The following is a 9,211-nucleotide window of genomic DNA, read 5'->3' as shown; positions in this document are numbered from 1 at the left end:
AAGTGCAAAATTAACAAGACTAATAGGGGAAAATCAATGGTGGTATTACACCTATAGTATCAGAGCCAAAAAAGAAACACCCACTGATCTACATTATTGTTTTGGGCTGTTTTTTTTATTGTTTGGTGCCGTTTTAATTCGAATTTTAAAAGGAGTAACTCGCCTGGTTTTAATATTTAAGCAGTTACAGTTAACCCTTTCGTTCAGACCGCCACTCTGCTCTCAACTCCAACCCCCTTGGTTCTATGGCGTTATTGATGCTCAGTCTGTATTCATCTATTCAGTGAATCATAACATGTTGTTTGTCTGCTCGTCTTTTTCTTTCGGCATGGTGTTGTTGATCTTTTAGCAACTTAGTCGTGGAGGACGTTTTTTCGTTATCCTGGTTCTTCATTTACATTTTGCCCACAACTACAAAGGACTTGGCATCCCTATTAAAATGTTTTTCACTGTTTGGATTATGTACACCAATAGTTAAATTAGGTAATATATGTTCAAACAGCAATACAAATGTTCTAATTCTTATAAACGAATATTATCTATCCTATTGATAAGACATGCACATACATGTAAACCAACAGTACATGTATGTTTAGAAATGTCACAAGTTACATGGATCTCTGTGTTTTGTATGTGTATTGCAATTATAGAATGCAGTGATAAACATGCTAAAAGACTTCTGCTTAATGATCCCGATGTTGTAGAAAAACGATTTAATCAACTGGAGCTTGAAATTCAGAACCTGAAATCTGAAGTTGTTTCATTGAAGACCGAATCACAACAGAAAACTGCACGGATTTCTCAATTGGAAGCAGGGCAAAGTTCGTCAGGTAATTAGTTGAAATTAACGTTTTGTTTCTTTGTGTAGCTGATCATCAGCATAATGTGTATGAGCACATTAAACAATGCTATGGCAAGTCATTACGCTGTTTTGATGAAATATATTATGTTTAACTTACAGTGACTTGACTGATAGTGTTGCTATCCAACAATTGCAATTCATTCAAAATTTTGACCAAATTGCAATTTGTTTTATTAAACCAAATTGTTCAACTGGTCAGAAATTTGAACAAATTGTTCAGTCAAAATGTGAAAGTGCAAGGTGATAAAATAAATCATACTTACAATCCTATAAGACTTTAACTCCACTGTGTTGATGTTATTTTTAACTTAGTTTATCAATCTGTATAGGTATATATAGCTATTACCATACTAAAGGTGAACTGTTTTATTTGTAATTGCTATAAAAATGTCCAAACTAAGCTTTTATATAGTTTTTCTTTCAAAATGTATTCTATATTCATAAGAATCACACAGTATATGAATAAAAACATCATATTCAGTAAAATAATTTGTAAAATTGCAATATATTTGTAGGAAGGGGAGATAATCTTTTTTGGTTTCAAAAAGTCTTTATTCAAAAGAATAGTATTTTAGGTTATTTTCCCAAGGAAACTTATCAATAGCATATTGTTATTTCATATATAGTTTACTGAATATATGATGTATTATTTTAAATGATATATGATTCTTATAAATATAAAATCCTTTTCGAAAGAAAAACTATATAAAAGCTTAGTTTGGACATTTTTATAGCAATTCAAAATAAAATAGTTGACCTTTAGTATGGTAATGGCTATAATATAACATATATGATATAATATATCAATACAGTGGAGTTAAAGGCTTATAGGATTGTAAGTATATTTTATTTTATCACCTTGCACTTTCACATTTTGACTGAACAATTTGTTCAAATTTTTGACCAGCTGAACAATTTGGATTAATAAAACAAATTGCAATTTGGTCAAAATTTTGAATGAGTTGCAATTGGTATAATTATATTATATCATATATGTTATATTATAGCCATTACCATACTAAAGATCAACTATTTTATTTTGAATTGCTATAAAAATGTCCAAACTAAGCTTTTATATAGTTTTTCTTTCGAAAAGGATTTTATATTTATAAGAATCATATATCATTTAAAATAATACATCATATATTCAGTAAACTATATGTGAAATAACAATATGCTATTGATAAGTTTCCTTTGGGAAATAACCTAAAATACTATTCTTTTGAATAAAGACTTTTTGAAACCAAAAAAGATTATCTCCCCTTCCTACAAATATATTGCAATTTTACAAATTATTTTACTGAATATGATGTTTTTATTCATATACTGTGTGATTCTTATGAATATAGAATACATTTTGAAAGAAAAACTATATAAAAACTTAGTTTGGACATTTTTATAGCAATTACAAATAAAACAGTTCACCTTTAGTATGGTAATAGCTATATATAACTATACAGATTGATAAACTAATTTAAAAATAACATCAACACAGTGGAGTTAAAGTCTTATAGGATTGTAAGTATGATTTATTTTATCACCTTGCACTTTCACATTTTGACTGAACAATTTGTTCAAATTTCTAACCAGTTGAACAATTTGGTTTAATAAAACAAATTGCAATTTGGTCAAAATTTTGAATGAATTGCAATTGTTGGATAGCAACACTATCAGTCAAGTCACTGTAAAGATATTGTATTTTATAATCTAGTTTTTATAAGATATCAACTTTAAATATCTTATCTTATAAATATTCTTTATATAAGATATCTTATCGTATACATATTCTTTATATAAGATATCTTATCGTATACATATTCTTTATATAAGATATCTTTTCGTATAAATATTCTTTATATAAGATATCTTATCGTATACATATTCTTTATTTAAGATATCTTATCGTATAAATATTCTTTATGTAAGATATCTCATATATTTTATAAGATATCCTACATATTTTATAAGATGTCTTATATATTTTAATAGACTATTTTATATATGTTATAAGATCTCTCGTATAGTTTAAAAGATATCTCATATAATTGACACAAGGCTTTCTTGTGTTGCAGGCTCTTTTTATACACGTTGGGGACGGAAAAGTTGCCCTGGAAATGGAACTGAACTCATCTATACAGGTAATATATATTATATGTTACAAAGTGTGTTAGTCGATCCTTTAAATAAACTTTGTATAAAAGGTTACCAATTCAACAATGTAATTAGATAATTGAATAATGTTTTATTGGTATTAAAATTGATTTTTGTTATCAGTACATTAAAAGCTAACTAACTATTATTGTTATATCCATATACACATTCAAGGATCTACAATCTGTCGATACCTGTATCTTGTTATTGCGCATGTCATGTTTTTCTCTGACTGTTTATGACGTCTCCACACTAAATTATTTGGATGTGTTCTGGTTGATACTTTAGCCTTAGATGCATGAATTTTTAATTAGTTGTAAGTGGCTTTGAACTAGCTGTCAGTAATTGCGAGTACTCTCAGATCTGTATTTAGTTTCTTTTTGTTGTTGGGATGTAAGTTCCCGGCCACGTCTACTTGTATTTGTACTATTTTCATTCATCAACCTTTTTCAACTGATTTTTATAGTTCGTTCTCATGTTGCACATGTACTGTTACACCACTGTCCCAAGTTAGGGGGGATCCCCAAAACATGTTAAACCCCACCACATTCTGTATGTATGTATAAAAAAAGAAGATGTGGTATGCTTGCCAATTAGACAACTCTCAACAAGAGACCAGCATGACACAGTAATTAACAACTATACATGTATATCACCGTACGGCCTTCAACAATGAGCAAAATTCATACCGCATAGTCAGCTATAAAAGACCCCAAAATGACAATGTAAAACAATTCAAACGAGAAAACTAACGGCCTAATGTGCCTCTCCCAAGTCAGGATCCTGTAATTCAGTGGTTGTCGTTTGTTTATTTGTTACATATTTGTTTTTCGTTCATTTTTGTACATAAATTAGGCCATTAGTTTTTACGTTGGAATTAATTTACATTGTCATTTTGGGGCCTTTTAATAGCTGACTATGCATGATGGGCTTTGCTCATTGTTGAAAGCCGTACGGTGAGTTGTTAATTGCTGTGTCATTTGGTCTTCTATATAGAGTTGCCTTATTGGCAATCATACCCAATCTTTCTTTTTTATAGTCACCAAATACGAAAAAGCGGTGTGAGTGTAAAATTCAATATCGAACTCGAGCTCCATATGGTATATAATGACCCAGTATATGATACAATGCATACGGTGACTTATAACACACTGTTTATCTCTAATTTACCTACTATTTTATAAAGAGGAAATTAGACATAGTTGTTTAAAACCAGTTATAACTAATTTTCAGTTATTGTTATAGACTAGGTGATCAATATGAGTGAAAGTCTGATTCTCTCAAACATGTATTTGTCTAAAAGCTTTAGCATTATCTATACTATTAAATCTATACTATTAAACGAGAAGACCTCATTTTGTGTGTCGCTTCTCTTCCTTCCACAATAAATTAATTATCATGCCTCTGTGTTCTTTAGGTAACATGCATAGTCGCATAACATGCATAGTCGCATAACATGCATAGTCGCATTTGTCATCCATTCTTATTATTATTCAGATTGAGTTATTTTGGGAGAAAAACGATAAAATAGGTGTCCGGATATTGTTTCCGTTATCAGACTGACTTTTAGTCATAGATAAGACTTCTGGTTTTAAACATGCACAAGAACAACCAATCGTATGATAGATTACAAAAATGAAAAATAAATAAGCCAATTAGAGCGTTCTCCATATCATGGTTTTTAGATTGCAAGAACCACAACTATTATACCTTCTTAGAGACAATTATGTTTTCGAGTTTATCCACCTGTAAACTACGATTATACTACTATAATATACAGAGACTCTCTGTATTCTGTCTATTTTTGTTCTGAAATAATTACTACTTAAGGGGTCATACCAGTTGCATATATATTGAAATAAATAAAACATGTGGAAACAAGAATGTGTCCATAGTATAAGGATGCCACATCGGCACTATCATTTACTATGTTAAGTGGACCGTGAAATGGGGTAAAATCTCTGATTGGGCATTAAAATTAGAAAGATCATATCATAGGGAACATATTTACTAAGTTTCGAGTTGGTTGGACTTCAACTTCATCAAAAACTACCTCGACAAAAACTTTAACCTGAAGCGGGACAATCGGACGGACGAACGAACGAACGGACGAACAGACTAGAAAAACATAATTTCCATAAATGGAGCATACAAATTTATTGTTGAAAGTGAAAAGTTTAACCTGACAGAAGGATGGTCGAACGAACGAACGAACGAACGAACGAACGGACGAACAGACTAGAAAACATAATTCCCATAAATGGGGCATACAAATTTATTGTTGAAAGTGAAAGTAGTATTTTGGCAAGAATGAAAGTAGGGTAGAGATTAGAGGGAGGCAGGACTTATTCGGGACGTCGGGATCGGGTGTCTTTAAGCTCGGGATTACGGGATTGATCTCTACGGGATGCGGGAATATTTTTTTTTTAAATTTCGTGATGTCGGGATATGAATTTCGTTAAAATACGCACCTCGGGATATCATGTTTTAAGCCCGGAATTTCGGGATCAGGGCCTCTCAGACCACCCCTCAAATGAGCCTTAGTCATTGATACGAAATTCAAATCCTACCATTGGCATGTTAATAGAGCTCTCAAAAGGAAAAACACTGATGGATTGTCCTAGAAGCACATTTTATTAGAATAATAATAGTCTATAAGCAGTTCCATTTATTTCATGTTGAAGCGGTGCAAATTTTTAATTTAATTTGACTTTTACCAAAAAGTGCATTGTAGCAAAGGGAAAGAGTAATTGTGGTATAAGGCCAGAAACACGAAAAAAAATGAATTTAACAGAAAGGAAACACATAACGGACTTTGGAAAAAACGAAGAGGGCTTTTGATACCTTATATGAAATTCTCCAGTCATAATTATCTTTTACAAACAGTTTACAAGCTGTTTATGCCTGCGATTTCGCGGGTGTGTTCTAGTATATGTTAAATTTATAATGTATGTTTAATTGTAAACAGCATCGTGTTTATACAGACTGATGAGCATATCTCTACTACATTTTTTACTACTGTATATCGTATACTACACGTACACCGTGTATTTAAAAAAACAACGTTCTTCCACTAATCTAATATTAAATATACACGGTTTCAACTTGTTCTTCTATTTTAACCAATGAGATGCCCGGAAGTGAATAGAATGTGTAATAATAAAGGTTTTAATAAATCATTGTCAGCGTATTTTCGGATGTGATGGCCATGACTGTAAGGAATAAAAAAAAAAAACTCAATACCTTCCTTTTATTACTTAATGTACCGTACCTTGACTTATAATTGTTTACTTTTATAAATTTTTATTTGGATGGAGAGTTGTCTCATTGGCACTCATACCACATCTTCCTATATATACATATATATCTAATTAATGTTCTGCTTTCCAGGTATTTCCGCAGGTGCTTGGTACGACTATGCTGGATCTGCTGTAGATTTTCTTTGTCTTCCACACGACCCGGATGTAATACAATCCGATCTTCGAAAATCAGTTTTTTATAAGGACTTTTTATACGGAGCTGAATATCAGGGCGATTATTTCGGAACGAATACGAATGCAAACGATGTTCCGTGTGCTGTATGCAGAGCGAAACATGCATCTTCTACACTAATGATACCAGGAAAAACTACATGTTCTGGATCATTGAAATTAGAATACAATGGAAGGCTTGCCAGTGGACATTATTCGTACCAAGGGAATTCTCAATACGTGTGCATGGACATGAATCCAGAAGTTCTGGAAAATGGATCTGCAAATGACAATGGAAAACTTTTTGTAGGCGTACAAACCAAATGTGGTTCACTAAGGTGTCCTCCATATCAAGATAATGTGATGGTACCATGTGTTGTTTGTTCTGGCTGATTAACCCCTGAATTTTGTACTCAGACTGGCTGATAAACCCTCGAGTTAACTTTAAACATTCAAATATTATCTATACTATTAAACGAGAAGACCTCATTTTTGGTGTCGCTTCTCTTCTTTCCACAATAAATTAATCAACACGACTCTGTGTCCTATATGTACAGTGCATAGTCGCATTTGTCATCCATTCATATCATTATTCAGATTGAGTTATAATAATTTTGGGAGAAAAACGAGAAAAAAGGCATCCGGATATTGTCCCGTCATTGGACGAAATTTTAAGTCAGATTATACTTCCGGTTTGCGTTTTTCTGTATACTTTGAACAAACAAATAGTACGAACTATAAAGAGTATTTTAATTCTGTTCAGAGTTTATTAAATGGAGAGGGTCTGTATACTATGTCGATTGACCACCATGGATCGATTACTAAACTAAGAATTGAAAGTAAATACACTTTATTTATATAGTAATATACAGATAAGCGCTAAAATTATTCATGTGAACTTTTGATACCTTTTCTGAAATTCTCCATTCATTAAATATTTTACAAAATTCATTGATTACAAAAAAAAAAGATGTGGTATGATTGCCATGTTGAGACAACTCTCCACAAGAGACCAAAATGACACAGAAATTTACGACTATAGGTCACCGTACGGCCTTCAACAACGAGCAAAGCCCATACCGCATACTCAGCTTTAAAAGGCCCCGAAATGACGATGTAAAAAATTCAAACGAGAAAACTAGCGGCCTTATTTATGTACAAAAAAGGAACGAAAAACAAATATGTACCACACAAACAAACGACAACCACTGAACTACAGGCTCCTTACTTAAATGTTCATAACATACTAAATGTATGTTCATATTGAAATTGATAGAAAACCAAAAATTGGGAATTTTGGAAATGAAGGAGGAGGTATAAAACTTCTAACAACACTTTACATACTTTTAACTCCGCTCTGAGTGCCCGCGATTTCGCGGGTGTGTTCTAGTAATATTGATTATAATATGATTGCATTAAAAAAGAAACTGATATATTTTCAAGATCACCAATTCCTTATTTATACTCCTCAAATTATAGAAGTCGACAGTAGATAGCTCTATCTGTTTCTAAACTAACGTAACATTAAAAATGCACTTCATTTGAAAAAATAGTCGAAGACAAAAATGTATAATTCAAAAATTTAAAGTCGAAAAATATCTGACGGAGCTATGCAAGGCTTTTCTACCTCAGGGACGGATTACCTAAGCTGTATTTGGCAAAACTTTTAGGAATTTTTGGTCCTCAATGCTCTTCAACTTTTTACTTTATTTGGCCTTTTAAATTTTTTTTTTATTCGAGCGTCACTGATGAGTCTTTAGAAGACGAAACGCGCGTTTGTCATCAATATTTTTTTTTAAATCCTGGTATCTATGATGAGTTTATTTATATGCAAAACAAAACCGAAAACGACGTAAAGACGAACACAAAAAAAAAAACTACGCAGATTAAAAAAAAACTAAGCAAAATAAACCCAATGATAATCCTGGGTGAACTTAGGTGCTTCGAGGTAAAGCTGTTTTGCTCCACTATGTGCCACCCTTTATGTAATCCGGTAAAATCTAGTTCGGTAAAGCCTCGGTCACACCTTAACGATTAGCTCGAACGTTCGTGCCCGTTTGACGTCCGTTCTTATACGTTAGATGTCCGTGCATATCCGTTGCATGTCCGTTTAGCGTACGTTTTATCCGTCAACGTCCATTCTGTCTGGTGGAAAATTTTGAGAATGTTCAAAACTTTGAACGGACGTCTAACGGATGAAATGTCCGTTAAACGTCCGGTAGGCGTCCGTTTTGTACGGTACTCATCCGTTTCGTTTCCGTTTTGTATCCGTTACGTGTCCGTTATACATCCGTTGGAGGTCTGGCAGATAAATTCACCAACGGACTTCTACCGGACATTTAACGGATAAAATGGATGTTGAACGAATGTGAAACGGACTTCTACCGGACGTATAACGGATAAAACGGACGATGAACGGATCTGAAACGGATAAATATAAAAAAGAAGATGTGGTATGATTGCCAATGAGACAAATCTCCACAAGAGACCAAAATGACACAGAAATTAACAATTATAGGTAACCGTACGGCATTCAACAATGACCAAAGCCCATAGCGCATAGTCAGCTATAAAAGACCCCGAAATAACAGTGTAAAACAATTCAAACGAGAAAACTAACGGTCTTATTCATATAAAGAAAATACATGTACACGAAAAACAAATATGTAACACATAAACAAACGACAACCACTGAATTACAGTCTCCTGACTTGATACAGGCACATAC

General features: G+C 32.6%; 1 long non-coding RNA gene across 1 annotated transcript; it reads left to right on the top strand.

The window, feature by feature from the left end:
* The first annotated feature begins 553 nt into the window (after nt 1-553).
* LOC143047355 (uncharacterized) lies at nt 554-7,019 on the top strand. Its single transcript, XR_012969521.1, has 3 exons — nt 554-830; nt 2,935-3,000; nt 6,404-7,019. It is a non-coding gene; the product is annotated as an uncharacterized LOC143047355 (long non-coding RNA).
* Nucleotides 7,020-9,211: the final 2,192 nt, after the last annotated feature.

This window comes from Mytilus galloprovincialis, chromosome 10 (assembly GCF_965363235.1).
Source record: "Mytilus galloprovincialis chromosome 10, xbMytGall1.hap1.1, whole genome shotgun sequence".
NCBI lineage: Eukaryota > Metazoa > Mollusca > Bivalvia > Mytilida > Mytilidae > Mytilus > Mytilus galloprovincialis.
The sequence above is the reverse complement of the archived record's forward strand: the minus strand, read 5'-3'. Positions and strand labels throughout refer to the sequence as shown.